This window comes from Bidens hawaiensis, unplaced genomic scaffold, assembly GCF_021521415.1.
Source record: "Bidens hawaiensis isolate Kalapana, Puna unplaced genomic scaffold, B.hawaiensis_p1.1 tig00005061_1, whole genome shotgun sequence".
Taxonomy (NCBI): domain Eukaryota; kingdom Viridiplantae; phylum Streptophyta; class Magnoliopsida; order Asterales; family Asteraceae; genus Bidens; species Bidens hawaiensis.
The window spans coordinates 1,172,947-1,192,118 of NW_027491322.1; the positions used below are offsets into that span (position 1 = coordinate 1,172,947).

The window sequence follows — 19,172 nt, forward strand, 5'->3', positions numbered from 1 at the left end:
TCCTTTATCGAAGTTTCGACATAAATTTTGTTTAAGTCGTTTTCATTTATTTACGTACATCGATTACTATATTGAGCGAACTGACCTTATTTAGCTATTTTACTATTTACCTAACTTACTCTTAAAATGCAAAATTTTAGTTATAGTTTAATAAAAATACTAAAGTAGACATACCATAAACATCGTTTATTATAGCGAGTGATGGTATCACAGTGAATCAAACCGCTACCGACTAGTTTAAAGCAACTACTTACATTTTGATTATAGTCCTTTAATGGGTAAAAGACTAAAATGCCCTTATGTGCAGTGCACATGGGGTCACTTAACGGAAAAACTTAACAATTAGCGTCCATTAGTGTAAAGGACTAAAATTTAGGCGAAAATTCAAATACAAGATAAATAGTGAAAGTTTTTTCAAAAAAGACTCGTTTCATAATATTGGATATTTAAAAGAACAAAAATTATAATTTTCTCTATAATCTTATGTTAGTTTTTCTTTCTTTCTTTATTATATTTATTATTTTTTTTAAAGCTTGTTTAAAGATACTCAACTAATTTAAATATTACATAAAACACATTTTAAAAAAATAGAAAATAAATGAGTAAGCATTCTCAACTCATTCCTTACCATATATCTATATATATCATATAATTACATTAAAAATTACTATAGTTTCTCTCTCATTTTCAATTAAATAATACACTTTTATACTTTTATCATTATCACTTCTCTTTCCTTCACTCACATCCACTTTCAGAAAATATTAAAATATTATACGGTGTGAACAGTAAAACCCCAATTTTGACTTTCCCGTATAACATTTTCTTTCTCACCTACTCACAACCACTTATAACCATACCATATCATTTACAAATTTCCCTCACATATTTTTAGCGGATAGGTTAAGAATGCTCTAATGCCATCATATTAATCAAACCTGACCCGTTTAACTAAACGGGTTCATAAGTTCCTCAATGCAAGCAATTTTTTTTAAACGAGCTAGAAATCGTGGTCCACAATACTACAAATCTGTTTTACACTAGATAGATTGCTCTTATTTTTTTTATAACTCTCTTTTTTAAAATAGATAGTTCACGGTGCTCATTCTATCAATGCCGGAAAAATTCATAAATAAAATAAAAAATCATAAAGAAAAAAATGTTTACACTCAAACACAAAACCAAACCAAACCAAACCAAACCAAACCCAAACTCACTAATTTACTTCTCCAAGACCAGACTCCGGCCATGAATGAAAACAAGAACACAAATTACACATCTCATGCTCTTCAATCTCCAAAGAACAACCACCCACTTCACAAAGGTCAGTCATCTCATCCCACTTATCACCATCAAACACCACTCTTCATCACCACCCTCAAACCCAAACAACCCATATCCAATCCCAACAAAATATTATAACCTAATCAAACCAACCCACTTCACACCCCCAAATCTTTCCAACAACATCTTCTTGAACTGACCCATTTGAACCCCAGAACCACTCGCAAGTTTTGGAGGCAAAATAAGTTAAAACCCCAAGATTTTCTTGAATTAATATTGGGGTTTGAGTCTAATGTTGGGAAATTGGGGGTTAATGCCAAAAAGGTTGAATCTTTATTGGGTATTTTCAAGTGGGTTGGTGGTAATAATAATAAAGATTGGATTTTTATGCATCTTGATGAGTCTTTCAAGATTATGGTTAATTTGTTGGTTCGGGTCGGGTTGTGTGAAGAGGCCGAATGGGTGGTTTCGGTTATGGATAAAGAAGGAATCTTGTTGGATGATCAAGAGGTTTGTAGTGGTTTGGTTGAGTGGTATGTAGGTGTTGATGAGTTGGAAAAGAGTGTTGGTATGTTTGATAGAATGAGGGGGGTGGATTTAGTTCCGTCGTTGTCTTGTTATCGTACTCTCGTTGATTATCTTGTTTGTAAGAATCAAAGTACATTGCTTTTTCGGGTTTATGATGATATGGTTGATAAGGGTATGGTGGAAACGGATGCATAAGTTAAGGTCATTCGAGGTCTATGCAGAGATGGGAAAGTTTTGGAATCGAGAAATTTGATTAAGAAGACGTGTGTTTATGGGATCAAACCGAATTCTTTGATTCTTGATGCGATTGCGAGTGCTTATTGTGAGAAAAAGGATTATGGTGATTTGGTGAGTCTTTTTACAGGAACGGATTGTTTTCCCGATGTCATGGTTGGCAACAAGATTATAAATTCAATATGTCGAAATTTTGGAGTAATAGAAGCTTTTGAGTATTTGAAAGAGTTGGAGCGTTTGGGCTACACCCCGGATGCTATAACCTTTGGAATCTTGATCGGGTGGAGTTGCAAAGACGGTCACTTGAAAAATGCTCTTTTTTGTTTGTCGAATGTTTTATCTAGAGGCTTAAAACCTCATAAGTATTCGTATAATGCCATTATTAGTGCGGTTTTCAAGCGTGGTATGTGGAATCATGCGAATGACATTGTTCTTGAAATGGAAGACGAGGGTGTGACGCTTGATATTTCAACTTTTAGAGTTCTTTTAGCGGGATATTATAAAAGCTGACAGTTTGATGAGGTGAAAGTGGTGGTTGAAAAGATGGTGCAGAAAGGGTTGATTGAACTCTCACCGTTACAAGATCCCGTTTCTAAAGCGTTTTTGTTGTTGGGTGTTGATCCGTTAAGTCTAAAAGTGAGGCGGGACAATGACATGGCGTTTTCCAAAACCGAGTTTTATGATAGTGTAGGGAACGGGCTTTATTTAGAAGGTGATGCAGTTGACTTTGACCAAACTATGGTCAAAGTGCTAGATGATTCAATGGTTCCGGATTATAATCTTATTATCTCGAAAGATGATGATCTTACTACCATAAACGAGGTAGTTCACGAGTTAGTTCACTGGGGTCAAGAATTGTCGGTTTCAGGTTTTTCAACACTTGTTAAAAGGTTTCGTAAATCTGATTCCGGTTTCAAAACACTCACCACTCTCTTGGAAAAAATGCCTAATTTACACAATAATCTTGATCAAGAAACGCTCAATTTGCTTGTTCAAGCGTATGCTACACGGGGCTTTGTACACAAATCAAAGAAAATATTCGACGAAATGGTCAACAAAAAAGTCAACGTCACGGCAGAGACGTATGCTGCACTAGCAAAAGGTTTATGCAAGAAAGGTAACTCAAACGGCATCCGTGAATGCTGCGATTTAGTCCAAAACAAGTACTGGTTACCTACTTTGAATGATTATAAAGCCCTAATTCATTCATTATGCAGAAACAATAAGGTGTTAGAGACTTTGTTTCTCTTTGAGCATGCAGTGATGGATTACCCGAATGAAGTAACAGACATCTTTAACGGGCTTCTTGAAAATCTTTGTGATATTGGGTTCACTAAAACGGGACGTGCTTTGTTCGAGGAGCTTCTAGAGCGTGGTTACCACTCGGATCATGCTGCGTATAGCCGTATTCTAAGCGGGCTTTGTAAAGAGAACTGTTTCTCTGAAGCGTTTGCTATGTTAAACGAAATTACTACCCAAAACGTTGACTTTTATAATGTTTTGCTTCACGGGTATTGCGTGGTCAAAGATTTTCGAAAAGTCAAAGAGGTATTTGGTGCCATCATTAAGAAGAACATAATTATTCACATTTCAAGTTACAGTAAATTCGTCTCGTTAATGTGTCACGAGGGTCGATCCGGTTATGCTTTCTTGTTAAAAGATCTTATGGTCAAACAGAGTTTGTCACATATAACTTTGTATAACATCCTTATTTTCCATCTTTTCGCTTCGAAGAACAGCATTTGTTGATGCGCTTCTAGATGAAATTCAAGAAGCGGGACTCGAGTTTGATGATGTCACTTATAACTTTCTCGTGCAAGGATTCTCAAGCGGTGAATCCGGGTCACGTTCTGTTTATTATCTGACCGAAATGATGGTTAAAGATCTGAAACCAAGTAACCGATCTATACGGGCAGTAACAAGATTCCTTTTAAAAGAAGGCGAGTTCGATAAAGTCTTGAACTTGAGTCAAGAAATGGTAACCAAAAACTGGGCTCATTGTTCGATTGTTCAGAACGAAATCGTCACAGGTTTTTTAAACACGGGTAAGATTCAAGAAGCTGTAAACTTTCTTGAAAACATGATTTGTAAAGACCTCGTTCCAGATAACATAAACTACGATAATATAATCAAGAAAATGTGTCTTTATGGACGAAAAGACACGGCTTTTGACCTTCTTGACATTATGTTAATAAACGGAAACGTCCCAGATTCGACAACCTATGATTATTTAATTCAAGATTTATGCGTTTCGAATATCGACGACTCGCTTGATCTTTACACTGAAATGATGAACCAAAAACTCGAGCCAAGTATCAAAACATACGAAGTTTTGACCGAAAAGCTTTGTGAAGTTGGAAGAACGTTAGAAGGTGAAAAGATGATCGATGATATGATTCGTGTGGGAGAGAAACCGAGCAAGGAAATGTTCGGGTTGGTGGTTAGTAGGTATCGGTTTGAAAGAAACTTTATGAAGGCTTCAGAGCTTATACAAAGAATGCAGCAGTTTGGGTATAAACCGGACTTTGAGACTCATTGGTCTCTCATAAGTACTTTAAGCAGGTTTAGTGAGAGAGATAAAGATGATAACAGTTCTAGTTTTCTGTCGAAACTTCTTTCTGAAAGCGGTTTAAGCTGAAAAAAGGTGCGAATCGAAAACCGAAGTAGTTAGGAGTGTTGACTTAATTTTGGTTTCGTTCATTGCTTCTTATATATTATCCGGATATATTTTTATCCAAATATTAATACATACAATGTTGTTAATTGTTATAGCTGTTTTTACGTTAAATCGTATTTAAACGTTTATAGCTGTTTTTACTTTATGCTCCCGGTAACTGTTGAAAAGTGTTGCGAGTGTTTAGCAGTTTGTAAGCAAGACTGAAAATTGAGCGTCTAGCGGTTGGGCTCAGTTTGTTGTTTCGGGTTGTTTAAGTGGTTTATAAAAAAATTTATTTTATCACATAAAATATTTGTAAATTGCAGAAGTCGTTTAACAGAAACTATGGCAGCGCCCGTTTAACAACGTTGACTGATCGGTATAATAATGTGAAGCAATTTGTAAAAAAAAAAGTATTGCAGAAAAGATTTTTATAAAGTGGATAGAAAATAATTTGCAGAACTCGTTTAACAGCAAGTATTGCAGTGAACCGATTAGGCTGCATTTGCTGTCTCGTTTATTAAAAGCGGTAGGCTGGTAACAAACAGAGTGTGGTATCTGTTAACGGGCCTGAATCCACCTTTTAATGTTGGTTATTATACTCGTTTAATGTTGGATTTTCGATGGCTGGTGGTTGCTGTGGGTTCAGATATACAGTTGACAATGCATGTGTTCGGATGTCTGTTATCTTCATGGTGCTGTTGAAGCCCGAATTACTTTCTAACGTCTATTAGTTTCTGGAATGTTGGTGGGCCGGGTAGCCATGTTTTTTATAAGGTTTTGGCTGTTGTAAAAGTAGGTCTACAAGGCCGAGTACTCTCCGAGTAATCACTACAAGGTATGATGCTGAGACGACTTTTTTTCACTCCGCCTAGTTACCAAGAATCGATCGAATAGTGTTCACTCTCAGCCAGAATCAGACTTAGTCAACTTAGGCCGATTTTGACTTAAAAAGGTAAAACATAAATTGTATTTTTTTATAATATTAAAGAACGGATATCATTTTTTAGTTTAAGGATTAACAATTTTTAGAAGAATTTAGTATTTACAAATGCATTTCTATTATTTACGTTGATATTCAAATATTTTGTTATAAATATTAGCAAACTGATGATATTTGACATGTGTGTGTATATATATTTATATCATCATCATCATCGTACTCAGTATATCCCACCAATAGCAAAGCTATAGTAGGGTCTGAGGAGGGTAAGATGTAGACAGCCTTACCTCTACCCCATAGGGATAGAGAGGCTGCTTCCGGTGAGACCCTCGGCTCGATAGTAGTTTTGCATCAAGTCTTGGACATAAGACACATAACACTCAACCATCGGGACACCGACCGATTGGTGCATGTACCCTTGTCTTTCGGCTATCAACGCCACCACATGATGCCTGATTAACCTTCCGCCACTTTTAACGTTATTTTCACGATATTGGATAATATATATTTATATATTATCCACAAATAATTTTCTTTATATTTACTATATCCGAGTACAGAGACCTCCTCGCGTTTATAAAGAAGGTGACGGTCATTCGCCTGGTTGGATGATGTATGAATAGATAGTGATATTGCAATAAGTTGTTGAAAAGTGTTTTAACAATATTACTGTTACTATTATTAATTATATCTGTAACAATATACGTTATTACTATTACTGTTATTATTATTTATATGATCATCCTTTTCAATGTGATGTAGTGGTAGGAAGTTTAGGTTAAGGTTCGATTTTCACAGGCAACACTACTTGGAGACGCTTACGGGCTTCGTACGGCTAGGTTGGGCCAAGTGACGGATCTAGACATAAATCTCAGGGGTAACGTTTAAAAATTTTTTTTTGTCGTATTTCATACAATATAAACGAAAAAATAGAAACACAATACTTGGTATGCAAATTTCTCATATTCGGTTTTTGAAAGCTTGAAATCGAGTCATTACATGTTCTTTTACTTTATTGAACGTTTCTCTCTTGACTGCACAAAAGCAATGTTCAAATACTCATCACCTATTTGTTTACGTAAACCCGTATTGGTAAGCTTCATTTTAGAAAAACATATTTCAATGGTTGCGGTTCTAATTGGAAAAACCAACGCTAGCTATATTCGACAAATCAAAGGAAAAGTGGTGTGCTTTCTGGTTTCCACCATTACAAGAGCAAAGTCACACATTAATTCAATTTTGCAAATTTATTATCTTCCTTTAAAGTGTGATAAAGTGTGATAAAAGACTGTACGATCACCTGAAATACACCCTCTTTATTCATTACCAAAATAATTCAGATACATTTTTGAAATTGCCACCATCATAGATATGTCAAACTTGGAAAACGAATCTCAAGATTTAAACCAGACATATTTTCTAACAAACTAGTTGAGATCTCATTAAGAGCATGTTTGGGATTGAGTTTGAATTATGCTTATTGGCTTTTACTTTTTAAACATTTTTAAAAGCCATGGTTTGGGGCCTTTAGAAAAGTGTATTCTAACCCTTTCAAGAAAATTAAAATAAAAAGGATTTTCGTGATTGACAAACACATTTTAACTTATTTCCTTTTTAAAAACACCGATAAGCATTTTTCAAACTCAATCACAAACATGCTCTAATTCTATTTCCAAGTTCTTGAATATACATATCCAAAACCGTATTAAAAATTTTGACATCAAAATGATCATTCTGCTGAGTCTGTTTCTGTTATATGTTTATCGTTCAAACAAAAGAAAAAAAAGTTATTGATTTCTATTTACTTTGGGCTATAAATTTTTTTGGGCTTTATTTGATTTAAACTTTTAAAAAATGATGATTCTGTTGAGCATGTTTTTGTTTGAGTCTGTTTCTTTTTAATACTTTTCGTTCAAACAAAAGAAAAAAATATTAGTTGTTTTTATTTGCTTTGGGCTATAAATTTGTTTGGCCTTTATTTAATTTGAACTTTTTAATTGGTTGGCTTTTAAACAAGTAGGGGTAACGCAATATTTTTTTTCAGGGGTAGCGAAATACGAAAATCGACCCAAAAGGAAAAAAATTTACACTGCTGACGAAAAGTTGAGGGGTAGCGGATGCTACCCCTAAGTGTTAACTACATCCGCCACTAGTTGGGCCAACTGGCGGTGGCTTTTTGTCATTGGGTCACCCCCATACGAAGTACCTGGGCAATTCTCAGTTTGTTAGTTAAAAAAATTATTATTTATGATAATATAAATTTTTATTACATTTAGTTTTATATGTAAAACAAACGCTTTTAAGTCCACGAGGGGAGTAAATTTCATTGACCAATTCAGTGGTATATAATATATTACATGCATGCACATCTATATATCTATTAAAAAAAAATTATTTTGTTTAATTCTTATTGGTTCTATTCATTAATTCTCATATATATCTTACAACCTTAGAATTTATTACCATTTAAATAATTCAAAATTAAATTCAAAATACCTTTGTAATTTCAAAATTTATTACTATTTGTAGTAGATGTATTAATTTTAAAAATTTGTCACTACTAAAAGTTGGTACTATATAATAATTATTGGTACTATATGATAATTATTTATTGCATTCTCTATACGTGAGTCTGGAACCTTTTTATTTATCATCTTTTCTCAAGTTATTATGCATAAGTTTGTAAGATCTTCAGGTTGGATCATCATACTTGCAACACCCTCCTTGTTCTAGAGCTCCATTATAATATATATGTTGTATATAAACAACAAAAAGTTTTTGTTATAACTGAAAATTCGGTTTTCAAAAAAAAAAAAAAAACAAAAAATTAGCCATCGGTTAATGCTTCGGTTCGGTTTTTTCTGTTCGTTTTTCGGTTAATTCGGTTTTCTGCTCACCCCTGCATTCTACTATGTAACTTCATTTTTTTGTAAGTTTATGATTTTCAATACTTTCTTTTCGTATGAATATACATTGCAATTATAAATTATGTTGTCGTCTCAAAAACGTATTCAAAAACATCTTATTGTTTTAAATGACATGTGTGTACTCGACGATTTCTATATTTCCGTCCGTGTCGTATACGGGTCAATAACCTAGTGTGATGCATTAAAACATGAGAGTTAATATGTTATGAAGAGTCAAAATAAACGATGTACCCTTGTCGTGTGTGGACATGTCTTAACTATATTACCAATACGTGTCCTCTTCATTTTATGAGTACATCATCACTTATAAAAAGTATTTAAGATGTGTAGCAAGGGCCGGCTTAATAATTTTGAAGTTCTAAAATGAAACGAGAATTCTAGGACTTTTTCGATTTTTATTGTTACAAGGCAAAACAACTAACCACAAATACGTTTGTCTTTTCAAATAATTTAATGACCATTTTCATCACTTAGTATGTTTTTGTTCGAATTTTCATCATTTAGTATGTTTTTGGTCTAACTTTAGTCTAAATTGAAGGCCTAAAGCCCTAGTTTGCCTTTACTCCTCGGCCTTAAAGACGGCCCTGCGTGTAGCTATTTACATGGCCAACCAGTTACACTTATGAAAAAACAAAAGAAGAAATAAGATTATAAGAAGTTTGTTTTATCCAAACATTATAGGTTATTTCGACTCATAATATGCCAGGTTTTATCATGTCAAGGTCTATTTATACATCTCTTTCGTTATAATAAACACATACAAGTCTTCATGGTATCAGAGCCATTAGACTCAATGCAGTTTTTTAATTTTCTTTCGTTGTAATAAACACATACAAGTCTCTCGATTATTCTAGCACCACCGAATCTCTTATGCGCTCTTAGAACCCTAACCACATTAACATCGATGTCTCCATTGTGTTCGGATTCCATTTCTAAACAACTTTTTAATGTAACGGGCCCTAGGACTTCATAGTACAAAGTTTTTGAACACTTGCAAACAAATGAAGTACTATGTTGTATTTAATGACCCAAAACCATCCAAAAGACTAACACATATCCATCTCGTACCATGTGATCAAGTATCCCATCATCTATTGTTTTATCGTGTATCGAATACGAATAAAAATAAAAAAATTTATTAATACTACGGGTCTGTTTGGTATGAGGCAATGGAATGAACGTAGTAATGGAATGGACAATAGAATGGGATGGGTTATTACCATTGCAATGAGATATTTGGTTACCACATGTTAATGAAGTAAATGATTATTTTGCGTTGTTTGGTAGGTAGGAAAAAAAGAAAAAATAAAATTAAAATGGTAGTGAGTGGCGATAGTGTTGGGAGGTAGGTGGTGATCGTGGCATTGGTGAGCGGTGATGGTGGTTGGTGGTGGTGGGCGACGGGAGATAATGGTAGTTGGAGGTGGGTGGTGGTGGTGGTGTTAGGGGTGGGTGGTGGGGGTAATAGTGAAGGTGGCAGGCGGTGGTGGTAGTGGGCGGCGGGTGGTGGTGGTGAGGGGCGGGGGGTGACGGTTGATGGTGGCGGTGGTGGGTGCCTGGCATTGATGGCGATGGTTGGTGGCGGGTAACGGCGGCGGTGGATGACAATGGTGGCGGCGGCGGTTGGTGGTGGTGGAAGGGTGGTGAAGGTATATGGTGAAAGAGGAAATGGAATGACAAAACATGGGATATGAATGAAATTGTAGTGTATTAGAGGGAATGAAATGGACTACGTAACGGGTCATTTCATTCCTTTGGTTAGCCAAACATACTTTTCCCCATTCTTTCACAATGATCATTCCATTCCGCCATTTATTCTTGCATACCAAACGTTACGTAAGAAAAGTTACACTAACATGAGAAATGGGAATAGCCCCTAGCCCTTGACTCTAGTAATATCTTTATCAATCTTGACCCTACCCCCACAAATAACATTACATATTCAATACAATTGGATGATGGTAGCACCAAGGCCATGGTATATGTAGCCTTTACTTTTATTGGTGCCTCTAGTTGGCTTCTTACTCTAAAATGGTAATTTTTTCAGAAGTCCTTGGTTCAATGTTTTCAACCAACAGATTTGATAATTAAGTACAATTATTTGGATTTTATCTACTTGTTACAAAAAAAAATGTTAATAAAAAATATATATAATCTTCTTAGTTCAATTTCATGTTTTCTAGATGTATTGTATTTTTCAAATCCTTTTTAAATAATAATTGTGAGTGGTAAGTGTGTCAGGTTGATGCGTTAAGTTGATGATTTCAAACAACAACCCCATATTCATGTCAAAGATATCAAACTTGATCCATACTAACTTAAAATCGTGTTTCCTAAACAGGATCGTGTAATACATATTTTTATATTTTAAACTGTAATCTAATCTACTCATAAGTTCTAGTAATGCTACAACGAGACTCAAACCCTCGGCATCTAATTTGTTGTTGTTGTTGTGTGTGTGAGAAGAAAAAAAGAGGGGGGGGGGGGGACTCGTAACACACCAACATACTAAATGAGTTATAACCTGGTTAACAGGTTGTAACGTTTCTAATAAATTGTTTAATGAGTCGTAAATTAACAAGCTAGAGGTTTATGCTATTGTAGAAATGTGAAATGAATCTGACCTGACCCATGACGATGTTTCCACGGACTTCGAGATGAACGAACCACGACTTGCTTGCTTCTGCTCCGACCGCTGCTGTGATCTGCTGTGACTTTTGGGGGTGTGGAGGTGACCGCTAAGAAATCCAGAGGATCTCTTGTTCACAGACACAAAAATATGGTGGTGGCTCTTATTGAGCTATTTGCCCACCCTTGATAAGGAGGTGGAGACCTCCTTATATAGGGAGCCTCATGGCCACCATCATGGTACCCTAATGGGCCTAGCCCAGTTAGGGTTACCTCCACAAAACCCCCTCAGCCCAAAAACAAATGTATTAGCCCATATAATAAAATAAGCCCAAAACACAATAAAATAGGGTTCTTAGTACCATACCCCGACAAGCCCCCCAAGTCCAGTGTTGCTCCTAGGCGTGCAAGCGTTTAGGTGGAGCACTGGACTTTATAAGGTGTGCTAGATCGTGAGGCGGTTTCTTCCCTTTTCTTCGGCCTTGTCTTTGAGTTTTGGGAGGTTTTCTCCATGATGGTGACATGTTGTGATCCTTATGATGATGATGGTGCACTAGTATGAATAAGATATAGCACGCATCATAATAATAGTGGCGCGGGGCCTGATAATAAAGCTTGCGCGCGAGGCGACTTATGAGCTATAATAATAACAAAAGCCTGCGCGCGAAGCGACTTACGAGCTAAGAATAATAAAACTTGGCGCGCGCGGCGACTTACGAGCTAAGAATAAAAAAACTTGGCGCGCGCGGCGACTTACGAGCTAAGAATAATAAAGCTTGGCGCGCGCGGCGACTTACGAGCTGTAATAATAAAGAAGCTGGCGCGCGAGGCGACTTACGAGCTTGTAGAATAATGAAGCTGGCGCGCAAGGCGACTTACGAGCTTGTAGAATAATGAAGCTGGCGCGCAAGGCGGCTTACGAGCTGTAAAATAATAAAGCTGGCGCGTGAGGCGACTTACGAGCTTGTAGAATAATGAGAGCCTGCGCGCATTGCGACTTACGAGCTGTAATAATAAAGAAGCTGGCGCGCGAGGCGACTTACGAGCTTGTAGAATAATGAAGCTGGCGCGCAAGGCGGCTTACGAGCTGTAAAATAATAAAGCTGGCGCGTGAGGCGACTTACGAGCTTGTAGAATAATGAGAGCCTGCGCGCATTGCGACTTACGAGTTGTAATAATAAAGAAGCTGGCGCGCGAGGCGACTTACGAGCTTGTAGAATAATGAAGCTGGCGCGCAAGGCGGCTTACGAGCTGTACAATAATAAAGCTGGCGCGTGAGGCGACTTACGAGCTAAGAATAATAAAACTTGGCGCGCGCGGCGACTTACGAGCTAAGAATAATAAAACTTGGCGCGCGCGGCGACTTACGAGCTAAGAATAATAAAGCTTGGCGCGCGCGGCGACTTACGAGCTGTAATAATAAAGAAGCTGGCGCGCGAGGCGACTTACGAGCTTGTAGAATAATGAAGCTGGCGCGCAAGGCGGCTTACGAGCTGTAATATGATGATAATGACCGGCCGACAAGGGCCTCTTCTGCGCAGGATGACTATCCCGGCTTGTCTTCAAAATAATAATGGAGGCACAAACGGCCAGATAATAATAATGATGTCACAGGTGCTTGCGCGGCTCGTGGCCGAACCTTTTAGTATGGCGCGTAGCCATATGGGTTTGAGTATTCCACCCTTGGCGCGAGGCCTGTGGGTTTATGAGTATTCCACCCTTGGCGCGAGGCCTGTGGGTTTATGAGTATTCCACCCTTGGCGCGAGGCCTGTGGGTCTATGTATTCCACCCTTGGCGCGAGGCCTGTGGGTTTGAGTATTCCACCCTTGGCGCGAGGCCTGTGGGTTTATGAGTATTCCACCCTTGGCGCGAGGCCTGTGGGTTTAAGAGGATTCCCAACTTTTAAGTTTGAGCTAAGGCTCATATTTTTGGGCTAAGGCCCTGACGTTTTAGAGTTAAGACTCGTCAACGCGTTTGAGCTTGAAGCTCGCGCATGTATGTTTTACTTCGTTTTATTTTTAGTCTGATGTCAATATAATGTTGTCATATTGCTCAAATTAATAAAAGGAAGTGTGAAACATGTATGCAAAAACATGTATGCGGTGGCGCGAATGCAAACCGCTGTGGCGAAGAGTGATCGCCGGGAGCGCGCATGCGGAATCCGAAGTTGATCCGTGGTGGCGCGCATGATCTAGAGATTTTGAATGCGTGAGCATCTGTGATGTGTGAGCATGCGTGATGCGTGAGCATGCTTGATGCTTGAGCATGCTTGATGCTTGAGCATGCTTGATGCTTGAGCATGCTTGATGCGTGAGCATGCTTGATGCGTGAGCATGCTTGATGCGTGAGCATCGATGCGTGAGCATACTTAGATGTTTGAGCATGCTTGATGCTTGAGCATGCTTGAGCATGTGCTATGCGCCATGAGCATAGGTTTTGGCTGTGTCTTCATGACATCTTGATTTTAAGCCTCGGTCTGTATCTTGTGGGTTGACCTTTCGCGCGCTCGGTGCCTGCGCGCATGTTTGAGCATGCTTGATGTTTGAGCATCGATGCGTGAGCATGCTTGATGCTTGAGCATCGATGCGTAAGCATACTTGATGTTTGAGCATGCTTGATGTTTGAGCATGCTTGACGCGTGAGCGAACCCAGATCTGATTCAGCGCAGATATGAGGGTTTTCCCCAAAATATCGGGTATTTCTTCCTGTGTATTTCCAGATCATTGTTCAGATCCGATAGTATTTCTTCTTGTGCTTTTCTTCCAACAGATCTGATAGTATTTCCAGATCTGGAAATATTTTTTAGATCTACGGAAGAACATATCTGAGAGAAGAAATCGTAGATCTGAGATATCGATGAACAGATCTGGAATATTGATGAACAGATCTGAGATATTGATAAACAGATCTGGAATATTGATGAACAGATCTGGAATATTGATCCGTATATCTGAGATCTTGATGAACAGATCTGTAGATCTTGATGAACAGATCCGTAGATCTGATGAACAGATCCGTAGATCTGAGATGCTGATGGACAGATCGGAGGGCCGAAACGAGAAGCGAAGTGTGGATCATTGCCGTCCCACGGATGGCGCCAAATGTAGAAACGTGAAATGAATCTGACCTGACCCATGACGATGTTTCCACGGACTTCGAGATGAACGAACCACGACTTGCTTGCTTCTGCTCCGACCGCTGCTGTGATCTGCTGTGGCTTTTGGGGGTGTGGAGGTGACCGCTAAGAAATCCAGAGGATCTCTTGTTCACAGACACAAAAATATGGCGGTGGCTCTTATTGAGCTATTTGCCCACCCTTGATAAGGAGGTGGAGACCTCCTTATATAGGGAGCCTCATGGCCACCATCATGGTACCCTAATGGGCCTAGCCCAGTTAGGGTTACCTCCACAAAACCCCCTCAGCCCAAAAACAAATGTATTAGCCCATATAATAAAATAAGCCCAAAACACAATAAATTAGGGTTCTTAGTACCATACCCCGACAGCTATGAAATGTATATTTTTAATTCTAATTTTGAAAGGATTAACAGGGTTAACATGTTAGTTAAACTGGTAATTAACCTAAACACGACATATTTAATAAGCTAGTTAAAACTTAAAATGACAGCGCAAACCCTAATTATTTTTATGACGTGTACATATCGTGGCAGAAAATGTCACGTCTACCAACTTAAAAACAATTAAAAAACATAAAAATGGTATTGTTGTTTCCCATCTCTCTCTTCCATTCTAATAATAAGTAGTTGTAAGTTTATAAACAGAATCACCCACCAGTCTTATTCTTCATCCAAACACTTACCACAAAATACACCAAAATTAAATCAATTAAACATTTCAAAATGGGAAGATCACCATGTTGCAATAAGGTGGGATTGAAGAAAGGACCATGGACTCCTGATGAAGATCAGAAGCTCATGGCTTATATTCAAGAACATGGTCATGGCAGCTGGAGAGCTTTGCCTTCTAAGGCTGGTATAAATCTTGTTATATTTTGCAAATATTATTCATACTTTTGTAAAAAAGTGTATTGGTTTTTATTAATCCTAACTATCATCTTTGGTCGCTGCCGGTCGCAACTAACGAATTGGTTGCTGATGGTCCCATCTTTTAACGTATTTGTTCCCAACGGTCCACGGCTAACAGAATCCTAACCCCATTAGTTGCAGGTCGCCGAAAACGTTTTTGCCCTGAAAAGTCAAATTTTTATCCAGAAAAGTCAACATTTTCGTCCCAAACATCTTTGTAACCTTGGGTCGGACGTTTAGGAATCTTTTTCTAGTAAAAGCCCCAATTATTAAGATCGTCAGAACCTTAGAACCAATGTCGGCATAGGTAGGGGGTGCTCAAGTTGTGGGAGTTGGTTGGTGGTGAGTCAGTTGGTGGTGGTGGCGTGCTTAGGTTAAGTTTTCTGGCAAAAAATGCGACTTTTTCGGCCAAAAGCATTTTTTCGGCGACCAGCAAGTAACAACGTTAGGATTCCGTTAGTCGCGGACCGCTGTAAACAAATATGTTAAAAGATGAGACCGTCAGCAGTCAATTCGTTAGTTGGAACAGACAGCGACCAAAAGAGGATATTTGGGATTAATAAAAACCAATATACCTTATAAAAATTGTGTTCATGATGATGAACTTAAAAGAAAAAAAACACATGAATAGGGCTCCAAAGATGTGGGAAGAGTTGCAGATTAAGATGGATAAATTATCTTAGACCGGATGTTAAGAGAGGAAAATTTAGTCTTAAAGAAGAACAGACTATAATTCAGCTTCACGCTCTCTTGGGTAACAGGTATATTATATGTTACATTCATATGTTTATTTGTTTTTTATATAATTTACTAGTTCTTGAATCCGTGTATTACACAAGATTTGTCAAATAAAAAAATTTTGCTATTTGAAATAAATGAACAAAATTAATGGTAAAAAAGAAATATTGTACAAACAATGAGAAGTCTGTAATCTCAGATTTATAAATTTGATAAAATCTCTTTATATATATATATATCATTTGTTGTTTTATCACAAATATTCAAATCGTCATTCAATATAAACAAATTTTAACCATGTTGCAAGTTACCTTGAATAATGTAACATATAAATGTTCATGAAAAAAAAAACAAATTGGGTATCAAAGGAACAAAACAACCTTAAAAAGACTGTTATTTACTATTTTCTATTACTATTTTCTACCTCTTTTTATATTTTTACTTGTTTGATCTTCAATCGATATTTTACTTTACATTCCGTGACTATTTTATAACCAAATTGTCAAAATAGTTTTGGCCCATAACCCATTAATAGCTAGTATGAATGAGATGAAATATTAGAAGATTATAATGAAAAATTGACTATTTTATAACTTAATTGCCAAAATGATTTTAACTCATGACCCATGGATAACATGGATTAGAATTTAGGATTTAATGTAATTATGACACATCATTATCTTTATTTTTGTTTATTAGTAGAGTAAGATTTCCATTTTTAAGGTTTATTTTACACTTTTAGCCTTTTGGCTCAATGGCATGGGGTGATGGTTAAGGCTTGGGATCCTAGAGGTCTCATGTCCGAAACCTAACTCAAGGGGGTTTTCTCACAATAGTGTGAGTTTCCTCATTGATGGTGTTCTTGAGTGGGTCAGGCCTGTAGTGTCAAAATCAGTATGGACGATTGACATCCCGTCTCAGAAAGGCTCACTCAGGTATTGACGGGGGATCCAAACGCTATTAAAAAAAACATGTTTTCCTTTTAAATTCAAGTATATTAATTGCATTTAATTAGAATTTATTTCCAAACTTGGAGGGATAATTATTATTCCAAAAGAGTTCTAATTTCATTATTTCAATTTTCAACCATTATTTTTAGGTTTATTCCATCCATCAAAATGTTAAATTTGGTTATGTAGTTCAAACTATCTTTTTTAAAAAGGTTTCCAAAAGTTCTTATACTTTTCCAATTGATTCATGAAATTCACAGTAAATAAGAATTTAAATTAACTCCATCCATAATGTTGTTTAAATGAGAAATTTCAATCTTTCCATTTAAAAAAAAAACACATGAGGTTTTGTCTACTTTTTTCTCATCACTTCAACAACCAAAAAAAACTAAAACGATTTTGACTTTGCCGTTAAGACCATATGTAGTGAACGTTAACCGACTGTCATGTGATCAAAATTGGGCGTTACACACCATTACACACTGCACAATTTGGAGCACCATTGGCCTGGGCGCTAGTAGGTTGGTGGGTGATGGCGCCACTTGCAAACCAACCAATTATATATTTTTTCCCTTGTTTTCTTCTACTTAATGTTCAGTTAAAACCACTAAACAGCTATTAAAGGGTGGCTTAGTAAATGCCTATCGGCCTATGTGACAATGACGTGAAAAACACTTTTTGTTAGTTAAAGCTATCCACTACAAATGGTCTAACGTGGCAAATTACTTATCTTTAACATCAAACAAAACTATTTTTTAACCACAAAATTTTAATTTAAATAAAACTGGCTAGTAAAAAAGTGGATAGAACGAGACAAAATTACAAACCGAGCCAGAAAATCGACCACCAATTAAATACAAATTACAAACAAAATTGTTTTGTAAAATAAGTTATCTATATATATTTGAAGTTTATATCTTTCTTTTTTGTATGTAAAAAGTTTATAATGCAACTTAGTACATAAATGGATCATTATTTTTTCTATGATAAACTCATGTGGTTTTGCAAGATGACAGAGAGAAACCAGATGATGGAATCTTGATCTTGCAATTATGCTTGATGATTCCTAGGATTATTATTTGTTTGAGTTTAACTTCGCTTTTTATATGTCTTTTGTAATCATGTTTTTTATTTTTGTTGTTTTGTTTTGTCTTATTTTAAAGATGGTCGGCCATAGCTACTCATTTATCAAAGAGAACAGACAATGAAATAAAGAATTACTGGAATACCCATCTTAAAAAAGGGCTAATTAAAATGGGAATTGATCCAATAAGCCACAAGCCGAAAAATGATACTCTTTTGTCTGGTGATGGTTGCTTTAACGTTGCAACCAATTTGAGCCACATGGGTCAGTGGGAGAGTGCTAGGCTCGAGGCTGAAGTTAGATTGGCGAAGCAATCTAGGATTCATGCAATGAACCTTAACCCACTCCCAATTAAGTTGAACGCAAGTGTATGCTCAAGCTCAACAAACTCAACAAATGAGCCGCCTTCCTGTTATCTTGATACAGATAACGAGATTGCACATAAAGAATGTGATGATGTTTGGAAATACAAAAATCTTGAGAATGAAATGGAGAAATTTAATGACTTGACCATACAAACCATAGATAACGCATGGACGACTCAACCATTGGAAGCAAGCAAAACTAACGACGATCATGCGTCAAATAAAGATTTCTTGGAGTGTTTTACTGATCTTTTGTTATGCGGTTCGAACATTGATGGTGCTTGTGATTATATTAAAGACGACAATTCAGATGTGGCTAGCGTATGTGATGAAAAGGATCCTTACGACGAAGGAAACAAGAATCATTGAGGACAGCATTCTTTAATGAATTGGTGACATCTATGATTCTCTTATGTTTTAGGAAAACAACTCTGATTGTATTCATGTTTACTTCTTTTCCATATCATAAGCTTGATGATTAATTATATATATGATTAATTAATTAGATTGGACATGTTTAAACTCTGCCAGTTGTAATTAATATTAATAAACATTTATATTTATATTTGTATGAGTTATTACTATATCTTGTATAATATTTTAAATACTAGTAATAAGAGAACACCATGGAAACTTTTTATTTTAACGACCAATGAAATTTAATTGAAAAAACCACCATCAAACCGGCCTAGCAAGACACTAGCCACAACACAACCATCACCAAAAGAACAAAAAATGAAAAAACAACCACCAAGAAACAAGCACCTATTACATACTAAACATACTCT

The 19,172-nt window shown here is 36.7% G+C and overlaps 2 pseudogenes across 1 annotated transcript; both read left to right on the plus strand.

Moving 5' to 3' along the window:
• The first annotated feature begins 1,252 nt into the window (after positions 1–1,252).
• Positions 1,253–4,684, plus strand: LOC143628692 (pentatricopeptide repeat-containing protein At5g15280, mitochondrial-like; annotated as a pseudogene).
• A 10,172-nt stretch (positions 4,685–14,856) lies between these two features.
• On the plus strand, positions 14,857–18,753 carry LOC143628693 (transcription factor MYB106 pseudogene; annotated as a pseudogene). Its single transcript, XR_013152803.1, has 3 exons — positions 14,857–15,194; positions 15,879–16,008; positions 18,099–18,753. The product of XR_013152803.1 is annotated as a transcription factor MYB106 pseudogene (transcript).
• Positions 18,754–19,172: the final 419 nt, after the last annotated feature.